Genomic DNA, 16585 nt, shown 5'->3' with positions numbered 1-16585 from the left:
TCAATACTGAAATTCCTTGAATATGTCAACCATAATGCAAAACTAGTTGGTACCTTTGAATACTATTTTGCCTACTTGTTCCCTGAAAGCTTTCAAGAAATTGTTTTTTACATAAGTTATAAAAGAAACTTAATGCATAAATTTATAGGCACTGTTTCTGCAAAATATATTTTTTATTAAAAATCACAAGAATCAGACTCTGCTGAATAAAATGTGAGACATCATTTTCCACTCAAAGGCTAACATTGATAGATGCAATCAGATTTTTAAAAACCATAAAACTTCTATAATTTTATCTTAAACTGGACATCTTTAGCATCACAGAAAAGCACAGCAAAGCAAATTTCAGAACCCAGCGGCTTTTGGCAGAAATGCATCCCGTCCCTGCAGTAGGTTACCAGCGATGGATCACACCAGGTGGAAATAGGTTTCGTGCCTTGGCCTGTTCCCCCTGGTGGCCTGGTTGCTGCCATCCTCCAGAGGTCACTGGGCAGTCAGGTTTGGGCCTGCAAGCGCGCAGTTTAAACTGGTGCTGGTGGGCGACGGTGGCACGGGCAAGACCACCTTCATGAAGGGCCACCTGATGGGCGAGTTCGAGAAGAAGTAGGTCGCCACCCTGGGCGCCAAGGTGTACTCGCTCGTCTTCCACACCAACCAAGGCCCCATCAAGTTCAACGTGTGGGACACGGCCGGCCAGGAGAAGTTCCGTGGGCGGCGGGCCGGCTACTACAGCCAAGCCCAGTGGGCCAGTATAATGTTTGATGTGACATCAAGAGTTACTTATAAATAGGTGCCTAACTGGCATAGAGATCTTCTTGTTCGAGTATGTGAAAATATTCCCATCGTGTTGTGTGGCAACAAAGTGGATATCAAGGACAGGAAAGTGAAGGCAAAGTCTCTTGTCTTCCACCGAAAGAAGAATCTTCAATACGATGACATTCCTGCCAAAAGTAACTACGACTTTGAAAAGTCCTTGCTCTGGCTTACTAGAACATTCATCGGAGATCCGAACTTAGAGTTTGTTGCCATGCCTGCTCTTGCTCCCCCCCAGAGATGGTCATGGGCCCAGCCTTGGCAGCACAGTCTTAGCAAGATTTAGAGGTTGCTCAGACAACTGCTCTCTCGAATGAGGATGATGACCTGTGAGGAGATGAAGCTGGAGTCCAGCGTCAGAAGTCTAGTTTTATAGGCAACTGTCCTGTGATGTCAGTGGTGCGGCGTGTTTGCCACTTTATGGTAGAGCTAAAACAGAACATGTGCTTCATCGTTGGGATGCTGGAAGAGACGAACGGGCTTCGAGTGAATGTGGCAGTTTAAACAAAGACTTTTTTTTTTACCTCATATGTAGCTGTTTTGGAACTGTCTCCTTTGAGTTTCAGATCTAAGACTGCTGCAATCACATCACAATATTCAGTGGTGAAATCTTGTTTGATGCTGTCATTCCCATTCCTTTTCATTTAGAATCAGAATAAAGTTGTATTTCAAATATCTGAAAAAAAGATAAATGTTTAATATTCATGTTAAGCCATAGTTTTCCTTGGAATGGTTAGTCTTGAACTTTTCTCCTCTTTATTTTCAATCTATTATCTAAGTATGTTGAGAGTGAAAGAGATCCAGATTTTCTTTGATTTTTATAAGTAAAAGCATTTATTTTATAATCATGCTTATGTTTTACATACCATGTGGACTCACTAATCAGAAATTTAAATGGTCAAATGCCCTTGTTATTGAAGGTTCCTGGAGAACCTTGACTTAATTAATCCCAAATGATTGCAAACTATGAATATCAGATCAATAGTATTTGAACTATCAAGCCATGTTTTTTTTTTCCTTTTCTCAGAGCCAAACTGTACACAGAACTTCCAATAGCATGTAAACTACACTGCTCTTAACTACATAGCACCTCAAATTTATCCTCAAGTCTGACTTTTTATATGCTCCACTAGAGTACGGAATCTTGTTTACAATGGCAGAAAAATATCATTTGGTCTGAAGAAATGCACATAGATCTGGTATCTTTATTAAAATTTTCACTTCTTAAAAACTGATTCTTATTAAGATTGACATAACTTCTTCAAGATCTGAACATATTTTAGATTTGTTTTTCTTATTGACATTTTATAAGACTTAAAGCTAAATATTCCCCTATGTCATTATTATTATTTTCAATTGTTTGAATTTTGCATGCTGATTGCTCCCTACTGCCCCCGTGTTCTATGAGTAGGTATAATTTTACCTTATTCTCTAATTACACATTGGAGCATTTTAAAAAATGTATCTACCAATGGTTTATTGTATTAAAATGCAGCTATGCACTAATATTGAAGACCTTCATAATACTAGCAAAAACACGGTGTGATTTAAATTACTTTTGGTAAAGGTAAAGGTAAAGGCCCTCCCATTGATCGTCGATTTGCTCAAGCAGGCCCAGTAACGTCTCCATTGGAGACTTTGTTGTTACTGTGTCTGGCATATCGAATACTCTCGGTAGCTTGCCGGGCTCTCCGAGAGGGGCGGAGGAATCGAACTCGGGTCAGCCATGTTGGCCACTTGTAAGGCGAACGCCCTACCGCTGTGCTATCACTCCAGCCCTTAAAAGTAACGGAGCGATAGCACAGCGGGTAGGGCATTCGCCTTGCACGCAGCCAACATGGCCGACCCAAGTTCGATTCCTCCGCCCCTCTCGGAGAGCCCGGCAAGCTACCGAGAGTATTCGATATGCCAGACACAGTAACAACAAAGTCTCCAATGGAGACGTTACTGGGCCCGCTCGAGCAAATCGACGATCAACGGGAGGGCCTTTTAAATTACTTTTAAGAAAGTAAAACAAATATCTTTTCTTCATATAACTTGGTTAAATTCATAGCTTGGTCTCCTGGGTAAATGAAAGTTAACAGGTGAGTAGAGATTAATAGAGGGAATAGCTTCAGAGCCCAGACTTGAGAAAGGAAACCATGGGAAGAGAGGAGTGTCAAAATAGATGAGGAAAGTGTTAGCAGATAATGAGAGTAGAATATAGACCAAACATGATTGTCACCCATTGCCTCTTTTGCAAACCACAACACCCAGTGAGAGAGAGAACAAAAGGGAATGTCCTGCCACAGAGGCAGGGTGGGATGGGGGGGTGGGGGGGAGGGATACTTGGATCCGTGGTGGTGGGAAATGGGCACTGGTGGGGGGATGGGTATTTGATCATTGTATGGTTGAGACCCAAGCACAAAAATTTGTAAGTCTGCAACTGTACCTCATGATGTCTCACTAATAAAAAATAAAATAAAATAAAATAAAATAAAATAAGAAAGTGTTAGCAGATAAGCAACAGGAGGAAAAATGGGAGGATGAGAAGAATAGAACTGCATATTAAGAAAGATGGAAAGTTGAAGGTGTAGGCAGGCCAGGGAAGGGAGAGAACCAGATCGGCACGACAGCGCGGCCTAACATATACTAGAAATTGGAAGAGCTCCGTAGGAAGCCAGAAGAGCTCTGTAGAAAGATGGCAGAGCTCTGTAGGAAATTGGAAGAGCTCTGGAAGAAACTGGGTTTTCACTAATTTCCAGAGCTATCTGTATAAAATTCCAAAACTCTGTAGAAACTGAGTGAAACTTGACGGACTCTCTAGAAAGCAAGGAAATAAAAGTTGGGGTCAGAGATTGGCAGTCAAGGCTATGAATGAATAATGGAAACGCAAAGAGTGGAATTGGAACTAAACAGACCATTGATTTTGTCTGTCATAATGAGCTTTAATTAATGGCTTTTACTGAAATCCTCCCATGTCAATCTGCAGAGTAGTTTAAAGAAACTCCATGAATGCAGATGAGCTACAACTAAATGCATAAGTTTTAGTGTTCTTTAATCAGTTGTTTTCCATGGAATGTGTGAATGACTGAAGGTGTGAATCTGAACTCACCAGCAAATAAGCAAGATGTACAAAGATTTTTTAATGCTATGAACCGGATTCCTGTTACTACAGGAAGCTCTTGAGTTACTACAGGAAGCTTTTGTTGGGTATTCATAATATTTAGATGATCTCATTCCTAGCTTCCAGAGATATCTGCATAAAATTCTAAATTCCTCAGGCAAACAACCAGACTAGTTGTAAAATCAACAAACACACACAGAAACACAGACACAGAGACACACGGACACACATATACATATATTAAAGTCAATCTGCTATGTGCAATGTTTCCTTAGCTTCTTGTCCAAGAGACCAAAAGAGGGAAGGGTAAGTGTCTTTTTTCATTTCCATAATAGAGTTTTAAAACTGTGGAAGTGTTAAAGTAAAGCAAATGTTAACAAGAAATAAAATTGTTTCACATTAAGATGAAACTCCCCGTGGCAAACTCCCGGTGGCGTACCCAATATGCTAAATACCAGTAACAATGATGGGTCTCATTCTCCTAAAGAGCCTTGAATATAATCTCAGGGCTAGGATGAAAGAGACGTTACTGGGGCCTGCTCGAGGCAATCGACGAATAACAGGATGATTTGTGATTTTGTGATTTGTGAAGATGAAATAGGCTTTAGATCAAAACAACTCTTTATGAAGTAGCATTGGAGATAAACATAAATTCCACATCACAACTTGGATTTTTACAGGCACTTTTCCAGATTATTTTCAAAAAAAATTCTTGATACAGCAATAGTTGAAATTGTCGATTAATAACAAAGCATAATCTATAAATATGTTTAGAAAATCAACTATCTTTGAGGTTAAATGTGCATATGAATTGGTTGAAGAACACTAGCTGTGCTCTCTAAGTTAAAATGAAAATAGCTGGATCTGGATCCCACACCTAACATAAAAGTCAATTCAAAGCGTACCAAAGACATTAAGATCAGACCAGAATTTCTAAACCACAATGAGGAAAACATAGGCAGAACAATCCAAGATCTGGACCTCAAAGTTGTTTTCATTGATACCAATACCAAGGACAAAGACAACAGAATAAGAAATGAACAAATGGGATCAAATTAAAGAGTTTCTAAATATACATGGCCTAAAACTGAAAGACAACGAAATGAGAGAAAATATTTGCAAGCAACACATTGATAAAGGATCGATATCCAGAATATATAAAGCACTCATGAAGACCAAAAAACATCCTAAATCCCCATTTAAAAGTGGGAAAAGTAGTGTGAGGTCCATGGACAGCTACTGAGTGACAGGGACTTCTGGGACCTGCGTCTTCAGAGGCTCTGCTGAGCTGCTGCCGTGCGAGGTGCGTCCTTCTGCTCTCCCTGCCCCTTCCATCCCCACGCTCCCATTGCCTGCCACCCAGACAGCTCCCTGAGTGCACTCGCCGGAGCCCCCGTTTTCCTTCTCTGCACAGGCCCTTGGACCCAACTCTGCGGACTAGCATAAGGACTGGCTGGGGGCGTGGCCTCCACTGCAGGGGGCGTGGCCTCCTCAAAAGTGGGTGTGGCCTTCTGTGTGGCTCTCAGCCCTCTCCACCCCCATTCCAACCTTTATCACCTAGTAATTTGGAAAGAGTCCTGGCTACCTCAAATATAATACAACAATAATCCACTGGCCTACTCCAACTCCAATGAAAGACCAGTGTGCAGGAAGCTGCAGAAGCCCAATATAAAAGGGCACCATCTCCAATACTTTACTAGATGCCTATCATAAGCCACAGATTAATGTTTGAGAGGAAGGACATATTCTAGAAGGGGAGAAGGATGACCACTATCAACCAACCTTATTCAAAATCCTTTCCCACAATAAGAGGGAACAGTGCTAGTGAACTTGAAGGTTTTACCTCCATACAACTACAACAGCATGAGGAAACTCCACAAATCTCCACTACGAGGAGAGGACGAAGAAAAGAGTCCCGAACCCTCAACAGGGGTTACCCAGAAATACAATCTCTCCGATAAAGCATTCTGAGGTGAAATTCTGAAGATGTTCAAGGAAATACTCAAAGAATCAATGGAGCAAACATCCAGAAAACTAAAGGAAGAAATGAAAGAAACAGTGGAACAGATAGTTGAGAAAATACAGGAAGAAATGAGAGCAGAACTAAGAAAGCTACAAGAAGAAGTGTCACAAATAAAGGATTCGGTAGATGAAATTAAAAACTCACTGGGTGCCCTCAGCAGTAGAATGACTACAGTTGAAGACTTCAAGAATTAGTGATCTTGAAAATGAGCAACAGAAATCGTACAGGCAACAACAGACAATGGAAAAAGACCTCAAAATACCTCTAAGGCAAATCAGAGAACTAGGGGATGACTGCAAGAGGAATAACATTAGAATCGTCAGAGTACCAGAAGGACAGTTAGGCAACCCCAATGAAAAAACCACAGTGAAAGAAATATTTGCTGAAAAGTTCCCAGAGTTAAAGAATGCAGACATCCAGATCCAAGGAGCCAGAGGGGTACCAGCTAAACGAGACCCTAATAAAAACACTCCAACACATATCATAGTCAGAATGATGGATGCCATGGATAGAGATATAATACTGCAAGAAGCAAGGTCAAAGAAGGAAATCACATACAAAGAAGCACCCCTTAGATTTACAGGAGACCTATCAGAGGAAACCCTCCAAGCCCAAAACAATAGTGGGATATTGTGAAAAAACTCAATGAAATGAATGCCTCACCAAGAATACTTTATCCAACTTACTCTCACTCAAACTCGATGGAATAACACAACATTTTATAGATAAATAACAACTTAGGAACTTCATGGACTCAAAACCAAACCTTCAGAAGGACTAAAAGGGCTCCTGTAATTCAAGAAGGAAAACACCCATAAGCACAAAAAACCCTCACAGAAAGATGGCACAAAACCCCATGTCAATAATATCTCTCAATGTCAATGGTCTTAATCACTTAATCACTTAACTTCCCGTTAGTCGTCGATTTGCTCGAGCGGGCGCCAGTAACATCTCCATTTGTCCCTGTCGCGTGCTAGTGTAGCCCAATGGCATCTGTTCGCTCCGGGAACATGGAGGGCCTCAAACCGATCGTTCATGATCTTGACGAAGAAGTCTGACCATCTGGTAGGTGGGCGGCCACGCGGTCTCTTGACATCCCGTGGAATCCAATCAGTAACAGCTCTAGTCCAACGGTCGTCTTTAAATCTCATTACGTGACCAGCCCATCTGATTTTTGACACCTTGGCAAATGAGACAGCGTCCCTGATTCTTGATCGTCTATGCATGTCAGAACTCCGGATTCTTTCTCTCATTTGAGTGAAACGTGATATTCCAAGCATAGCTCTTTCTATTCTTCTTTGGGAGACCTGAATAGCGTTCTCATCCTGTTTGCGTAGGGCCCAGGTCTCTGAGGCATATGTTAATGCAAGAAGAACAGTGGAATCAAAGAGATGTGCCCGGAGCTGGAGGTTCTTCGTCCTCTTAGCTATTTCTTTGACGTTCTTGAAGGCGTTCCAAGCCGCTCTCTTCCTCCTGCGCAGCTCGGGTGCCAGGTCATTTCTCATGTTGACCTCTCGACCTAGGTACACGTAGCTGTTGCATTCAGAGATGGTCGTTCTGTTGAGAGCGAATGGGGCGTCAGGAACGAGGCTGTTTCTCATAAACATTGTCTTCGTAAGATTCAGCTGTAATCCTACCTTTCCACACTCAGGTCAAAGTCGGCCAGCATTTGTGCCGCTTGGCTGATGTTTGGTGTTATTAAAACAATGTCATCAGCAAAGCGGAGGTGGTGTAGTTGCCAACCATCTATCTTCACTCCCATTCCTTCCCATTCCAGTCGTCGCATGATGTTCTCGAGGGTGGCACTGAAGAGTTTCGGTGAAATGGTATCACCCTGCCGCACCCCTCTCTTGACATCAACGATCACTTGAAGACAAAATGATCGTCAATGGTCTAAATGCACAAATCAAGAGACACGGAGTCTCAAAATGGATTCAGAAACTGAAACCAACATTCTGCTGCCTACAAGAAACTCATCTGAACAGTCAGAGCAAACACAGACTCAAAGTCTAAGAATGAAAAAAAATCCTGCAAGCAAACAACTCCCTCAAAAAATCTGGGTGGCCATACTAGTATCTGACAACATGGATTTCAGGTTGAAAAAGATTAGAAGGGACAGTGAAGGCCATTTTCTATTTATCAAGGGATATGTACAACAGAAAGAAATCACACTTTTAAATGTATATGCACCTAATGAGGAACCAGCTAAATACTTAAAACAACTGCTAACAGATTTAAGGAGGGCATTGCCAGCAATATAATAGTAGTCGAAGACTTCAACATCACCTTATCGCCTCTGGATAGATCAACAAGAACAAAATTCAACAGGGAAACACTGGCTTTGAAGGAAGAAATAGAAGAGAAAGGGCTAACAGACCTATACAGGGTGTTACACCCCAAAAAGAAAGAATACACATTCTTTTCCAGTGCACATGGGACATTCTCTAAAATAGGCCACATCCTAGGTTACAAAATATACCTCAATAGAATCAGGAAGATAGAAATATATCAACTATCTTTTCAGATCATGATGCACTGAAGATAGAAGCAAATTACACACAGACATGGAGAACCAAATCAGACACCTGGAAATTAAACAACTCAACATTGAAGAATGAATGGGTCAGGAAGGAAGTCATGGAAGAAACTGAAAGATACCTGGAAATGAGAATGAAGACACAAACTACCAAAACCTATGGAATGCAGCTAGAGCCATGATAAGAGAAAAATTTATACCTTTGCAAGCATTCCTCAGGAAGGAAGAAAGGGCCTACATAGATAACTTGACTTCACAGCTCAGGATCTTAGAAAAAGACCAACAAAAGGAAATGAAGCCTGGCCGAAGGAAAGAAATAATAAAACTTAGAGCAGAAATTAATGACATGGAACCCAAAAAACAATCCAAACGGTCAATGAAATCAAGAGCCAAGTCTTTGAGAAAATAAACAAGATTGCTAAACCACTAGCAAGGCTCACAAAGAAAGAGAGAGAAAGCCCTGATAAACCGAATCAGGGGACATCACAACAGAAACCAGTGAAATTCAAAAGATCATCAGAGACTACTTTGAGAGTCTGTATGCCACGGAACAAGAGAACCTAGAAGAAATTAATAAATTCTTGGATTCCTACAATCTCCCAAGACTGAGCCAAGAAGACTTGGAGGGAGGGCTACTGGCGTCATTGGTAATGGAGAATGGGCACTGCTGGTGGAGGGATGGGTACTTGATCATTGTATAACTGAAACCCAAACATGAAAGTTTGTAATTCTACAACTGTACCTCATGGTGTTTCACTAATAAAAAAATTTTTTTTAAAATGGGAAAAGTAAATGAACAGAAACTTTTATGACTAAGATCAGTGAGTTCATAGTGCACATGCACGATATGTTTGGTGGCCAAGAACCGAGCTGTTTAGCACACTTATAGAACATCTAAGTGGGTTAAGATACATACGTGTGATTGATCATTTACAGAGGTAAAGCCTTTCAACTGAGACAATTCTCTTAGGGGGATTAACCAAGGATATACTCTGTCTTCCAGGGGCTATGGAGAATCATCCAGGGCAGCAAGGATTATATTGCTGTTATCTTTCCCTGGCTACTAGTAAATGTTAAACAATTAAGTTTACTTCTTATTAATACTTGCAGTTATTTAAATAAACACACTATGAGTCATAGATTCCAGAACTTAGATTTGTGGGCTTTGAGGCAAGGCTGCTGGGCTTCTCCCATAAATCTCAGACTAGTCCCAGGCTGGTTGATCTCTTCCTTCCCCATGGGGGTCCTGTCTTTTAGGTCATTATGGCTTGCATCAAGAGAGTGTTTTTATGCGTTCTAGGTTATCCCATTTTGATGCAGGGATACCTTCGCTGCTCTCCCAGGGTCTATCCAAGTCCCAAGGCAGGACCTCCCTTTGTGGGGTGATAGAAACGATGGAGACTGAAGCCTGAGTCAAGTAATTATGACGGATGCCCAGAAGCAGATATATTTCAGAGTCAATAAACTCTCAATCATTAGGAGCATAGCATGAACGATCTTTCTGTGTTAAAGCAAAAAAAAAAAATGATTTAAGGTAAAATATGTAAAGACTATGGGGGAAGTAGAAAAGCAAGTAATTCACTTCAAATACAAAGTCCAGAATCACCTAAGTAACAAAGCCTGACTTGGGGAATTGTAAAGCATAACAGAAAGGTTAAAGATAAACTCGGGTGATTAACGGTGCTCACAAGAGCACTGTAAGCTTCCCTGGGGGGGAGGAAAAGGGGCAATTCACTGATGAAGCCTAAAACACTTAAGGTTAATATCCAACAGACCAGCAGACAAACAACAGTCTCATGAAAAAGTACTCTTCATCACTTACTGTTAGGGAAATCCAAATCAAGACAACAATGAAAACCATCTCATGCCAGTGAGAATGGTACATATTCAAAAAAAAATTAAAAAACTGGGATAGTCTCTGTTGGCAAAAGGTGGTTTAAAGGAAATTTTATACACTATTGGTAGGAATGTTATTTTCTCAAACTCACATATGAAACAGTATGGAGAGTTCTCAGTATACATAAAGTTGAACTGCCAGATGAGGAGAGTTCTCAGTATACGAAAAATTGAACTGCCAGATGACCCACAATTCCACTTTTGGATATCTAGCTCCAGGACAGAAAACCATTCACGCAAAAGAACATATGCACACCATTGTCACTGTCACTGTCGCTCTCCTCCCATTGTTCATTTATTTGCTCGAGTGGGCCCAGTAACGTCTCCATTGTGACAACTGTTACTGTGTTTGGCATATCGAATACGTCACGGGGAGCTTGCCAGGCTCTGCCGTGCGGGCGAGATACTCCCGGTAGCTTGCCGGGCTCTCCGAGAGGGGTGGAGGACTCGAGCCTGGCTTGGCCGGGCTGGCTGCGTGCAAGGCAAACGTCCTACCCGCTTTGCTATTGCTCCAGCCCATGCACACCATTATTTGTTTATTTTTGGTTTTTTTTTTTTTTTTTTTTTTTTTTATTAGTGAAACACCATGAGGTACAGTTGTAGACTTACAAGATTTTGTGCTTGGGTTTCAGTTATATAATGATCGAGTACCCATCTCTCCACCAGAGCCCATTCTCCAACACCACTGACCCCAGTATCCCTCCCATTTCCCCCCCCCTCAAGCCCCCATCCCATCCCGCCTCTGTGGCAGGGCATTCCCTTTTGTTCTCTCTCTCCTTTTGGGTGTCAGGGTTTACAAAAGAGGCATTGAGTGGCAATAATGTTCAGTCTATAGTCTACTTTCAGTATGCATCTCCCATCCTGGGAGGATCTTCCCAATACCCTTTATTTGGTGTTCCTTTCTCTATCTGAGCTGTCTTTTCCCCTAACCAGTGTGGTTGACCTTCAAGCCATGGAGTGAATCTCCTGGTACTTATCTCAACTATTCTTGGATGTTAGTCTACTATTTTGTTACTTTATATTCCCCAGATGAGTGCGATCTTTCTATGACTGTCCCTCTCTTTCTGACTCATTTCACTTAGCATGATACTTTCCACGTAGTGCCACTTGTATGTAAATTTCATGACTTCAACTTTTCTAACAGCTGCATAGTACTCCATTGTGTACACCACTATTTGTTGTGCACTCAGTACAGTAGCTAAAATTTGGAATCAACCTAGATGTTCAACAATATATCAATACATCATGCAAATGTAACCTACATATACAAGTGGAATACTACACAACTGTTGGGAATGATAAAATCATACAATATGCAGCAACATAGATGGAACTGGAAGACATCATGTTAAATGAAGAGGAAGATGTCACTTATATGTTATATTTAGAGTAACTGGATAAGGAAATGAAATGGTTTAAAGGGGAAATATCTAGATTACTCCTGGTCCCAAAGTATAGGATGGAGAAGGGAAGACCACAGATAGAGTAGTCAGTGCGGAGAGAGATGAAGAGCAACAGGGATCAGGGTCAAGGGACAACAGTGATGTTAAAGAATGATAGAGCTAAATATCCATGCCACAGAGTCAACAACACTGAAATCACAAGATCCACAACAAAACCTGGGAAGATGATTGTCAAGATGGCAGGTTTCCGGAGAGGGTGGCGGGAGCAGGGATGAGGGTAATTGTAGGGGAGAAAATTTTTGAACACTGGTGGTGGGAAGTTGACACTTGTGTCATGATTGGTAAGGGAACATTGTATATCTTAAACCCAACTCTCAGTAACTTGGTAAATTAAGGTGTTTTAAAATAATAAAATTTTGAGAAAAAAATAAAATGGAAATAAATGTTCTATTAAACGTTAAAGAAAACACAGGGATCAACTATTAAGTGTCTCTCATAATATTCATAATGTCAGCAGTAATATTAGTTATTCACTCAGTTATGGGTTAAGTTGTCTTCATGACCCAAGATTATATTCCAAAGGAAAATAATACTCAAATTTTTCTAAGGTATAAATCTCTCCTAATAAAAATAATTATATTCTTTTAAAAAACACAATGAATAAAAGCTTCCCCTGAGTGAAACCAAACTCCAAGCCCAAACCTCTATTCAGCTTTTTCTTGACTACTATGGTTCCTATTCTATAGATCAGAAATCAGACTTTATTTCCACCTCTCCCTTCTCTGGGATCAGATTGTCCTATGAGTTTCTTTGGTTTGATAAAATAAAGCTTCAACAAACTCATCTAAAATCCTAGAGAGGAAATAATTTAGATTCAATCTGGCACTGCTGCTACTCAAAATATTAAGAACATATTATTAATTATTACTTACAAGATTGGATATTACTTTTAAAAGAAAAAAAGAAGTGAAGCCAGCATAGAAATGCAATTTCCATTACCTCTGTAAGAAACTCCACAGTAAAATATGAATGAAATCCGTGTAAAAGGATTTATGCAGATAAGAAAGGGGGTGAAAGTAGAAGGGAAATGACCAAATGACATGACTAAAGCACTTTCACATGTATTTGAGTTCTCAGGTCAAGGGCAACGATTATTTCTTTTGTGTATATAGGAAAATGGTTGATTTTAAAAATTAAGCAATTTGCTCAACTTCCCACAATAAGTGGCAGAGTTAAAATTTGAAGTTATGAATATCTAACTTCTCCCCCAATACACTGGGAAAAAAGTGCTTTCTGAAAACCAAATCACATTTTGAAAACTAATTTGAAAACCTCTTTGAATTTAAGTCCATGCAAAATTCAAAGTTAAAGTCTTGTGAAAGTTTTTAATTTAAAGTCTTGTGAAATTCAGATATAAACAGTATCCTCTATCTATAGTAAAGGAAAATGATCAGATTACTAAAGAACTACGTATTGCAAATCATCCTGCCTCCTGGAAATCAGCAGCTGATAGAATTTCATTCAATGCAAAGTAAATAGACTGGAGGGAGAATCCAGTGGAAATCCAAATCTGGTTATTTGGTGACATCATCAAATGTTTATTAATTACCAGTATCAACAATCATGATCTTAAGTTTTACCAAGAGGTCAATTTGGTGGAGGTACGGCTATAATAATATGACCAGTCATACCGCTTCTACCTAAGCACAATTTCAGAGGGCTCTATCTAGGATCCTGTTGGATAAGAAATGCTTAATGAAGCTCTCTAGTGGTATTTCCTAGACAAAACAAATCTAACATATAATAAGCATGGAATAGCCCTAAATTGTTATATCACTAAAACTCTAAGAATTTAGAGAAGCTTCCAGTAAAATTTTGTTTGTTTGTTTTGCCTTTGGGCCAGACCCAGCAGTGCTCAGGGCTTTGCACTTGGTTGCAGGCAAGGCAAGTGCCTTCCTTCCCCAATGTACTCTCTCTCAAGCTCCCACTTCCAATAAAATATGAGGAAATAGTTTTCAGGAGACAGAAAGGTTCCCTACAGGATATATGAAGTACATTAAGAAATATCAATCTTTTCTTAAAAATTGAAGTAAAAAATCTGACTATTTTACATGTCTAAGCTGAGAAATTAAAATATGTAATACTAGAATTAATAGAAGATGTTTGGGCTAGAGAAATAAATTTAGAAATCACACAGAACATTTTCAAATTCCTACATAAGGGGCAATTTAGACAGAACTAAATCAGAACTAGTTGTTTACTGTATTTTTGTAGATTTCAGAGAGAAGGAAGGTTTAGAAAAGAAAGAAAATAAATGATAAGGCAGGAAAAAGCCAAAAAAAAAATGTTTCTCAAATGTTTCAAAATTTAATTGAGTGTTAATGTTACCAAGATCTCAAATGACAAGACTCTTTCCTATTCCACTTCAACTTCCTCTTTCAAGTATTTATTGACTCGGCATATGAAATTAAGTTATTCAGATAATCAGACAAGTCTCTGTTTCTCTACATCCCATCCAAAGCAGAAACTGTTCACTGTAATAAGAGCATTAATCCCATTCACCAGGGCTCTACCATTATAAACTAGTCATCTTCCAGGATTTTCACCAAGTAATTTCACCACATTGGACATTAAGATTTCATCATAAATTTTGAGGATGACACAAATATTCAGATCACATCAGAAAAATTCTGTTTCTTGCTAATAAAATTACGTTAACAGCAATGTTGCTTAAATACTGGGTTGGAGCGATAGCACAGCGGGTAGGGTGTTTGCCTTGCAAGCGGCCAACACAGCTGACCTGAGTTCGATTCCTCCGCCCCTCTCGGAAATCTGGCAAGCTACCGAGAGTATCTCACCTGCATGGCAAAGCTTGACAAGCTCCCCATGACGTATTCGATATGCCAAACACACTAACAATTGTCACAACGGAGACGTTACTGGGCCCGCTCAAGCAAATCGATGAACAACGGGAAGACAGTGACAGTGACAGTTGCTTAAATACTGTAGGGTGGGGTGCGTGTCCTGCATGCACCTGAACCCAGCTCAATCCCTGGCACCACATGGTGTTTCAGGTATCGCTAGGTGTGCACGAGTGGACTCTGACACTGCAGGACCTGAACAGCACCACATCTTCAGATCGCTACCTGGCAAAGAATTGCTGGGAATGGACCTGAGCAACTCTTTAGGTCTCCTGAGAAACTCTTTGGAGTCCCCCCAAATATTTTTTAAAGTGAAAATAAATACATCAATCAATCAACTGTGACTAAAGTGGGTAATCTGAGTGCATTATAAAGATCAAATTCTAAGACCTTTGGATGTTTTACATATTCTGAGTATTCACTAACATAACAGAACAGAATTGGAACAACTTACTCTTCTCCTTTATACCTAGAGAAGTAGCGTTGAGTTGCACACATTTATTGCTTTGGAATTACCCTCACTCTTGGACTAAGCAAGGCAAGCCAGCATGTGGACTTTAGATTATTATCCTTTAGGTTGTTTTCAAGGAATCTACTTATGCATTTTGATGACAGAAGGAAAAACAGGGAAGTCTTTACGTATGTATGCCATCTACTCGCAGAAGAGTGAGACACAGAAGGAATGAGAAGACAATTTGCTTATAGCATTCTACGTTGGGGAATCCCTACAATGGCAAGTGATTTGTACATCAAATGACACAAATCCTGTTCAAATGAGAGCGGTACACCTTGTCTCAATCACGATCGCGATCACGATCATCCTGTTGTTCGTCTCAATAGTCAAGAATAAAAACCTTTGACCATGAAGACCATGGCAAAAGACCTAGCAAATTCAGGTCAGTCAAAATATATCATTTTGTAAAACCTTATTATTTTTTTAATTAAATCACCCTTATATACACAGTTACAAAGATGACCATGATTTTCAGTCATAAAATAGTCCAACGTCCATCCTTTCACCAGAGTACATTTTCTATCACCAGTGTCCCAGTTTCCCACCATCTCCTCAAACCCCCAGCCTGCCCTTATGGTAGACACTTTTGTTCTCTCTTCTTCTAACACCACTTTCCAAGCAAAGATAAATGGTCTACATTAAATCAAAATATAGTTTTAATTTTGGAGGGCGATGGCAGGCAGGGTGTCACATCTGGCTGTGCTCAGGGCATACTCCTGGCTCTGCACTCAGGGATCACTCCTGGTGGTTGCAGGGAGGATCAAAACCTGGTTGGCTGCATGCAAGGCAGGTACCTTGCTGGCTATACTTTGCCTCTGGTCTATAAATTATAGTTTTCATTTTTTCAAAGTATAATTTTAAGATGATAAGGATGATAAGCTAAAGTAGGAATTGTCAAGGAAAGTGTTAGACAATCTTATTCTACATTTAAAAAAAACCCTTTAACACTTAACAAAAATAATTCAAATGGCAAATAATAAAGGTGAAAACCTTTAGAAAGTTTAGTGATCAGAGACAAATCTATCTATTATCCCCAAAAAAGAGTTCCATGTACACCAATGGACAATCAAGAAAAACATATAGTCATCATGCACAGTTTAGGGAATACTATAAGGACCCAGAGAAATTAAGAAATTATCCATTTTTATTTTTATCTGATTTCAGCTTTTCAACACTTACACTGGAGCATAACATACAGGATTTTGAAGATAAAACCTTGATTTTATAAAATAAGGTCTCTCTACACTCAAATGTCAGAGTTTTTATTTATATGGTTATGAATTTGAATAATAAATATATTTGCTCCTACAACAGATTAGCACATATGTAATTACTTATAACAATATAAATGTATCGTATTGGAGATTTATTGT

General features: G+C 39.8%; 1 pseudogene; it reads left to right on the top strand.

Annotated features, from left to right (window-relative positions):
- Positions 1–522: 522 nt before the first annotated feature.
- Positions 523–1329, top strand: LOC130019285 (GTP-binding nuclear protein Ran-like; annotated as a pseudogene).
- The last annotated feature ends 15256 nt before the right edge of the window (positions 1330–16585 follow it).

Source organism: Sorex fumeus, unplaced genomic scaffold (genome assembly GCF_029834395.1).
Source record: "Sorex fumeus unplaced genomic scaffold, SorFum_2.1 ptg000008l, whole genome shotgun sequence".
Classification (NCBI taxonomy): domain Eukaryota; kingdom Metazoa; phylum Chordata; class Mammalia; order Eulipotyphla; family Soricidae; genus Sorex; species Sorex fumeus.
This window is presented reverse-complemented; position numbering and strand designations above follow the sequence as displayed.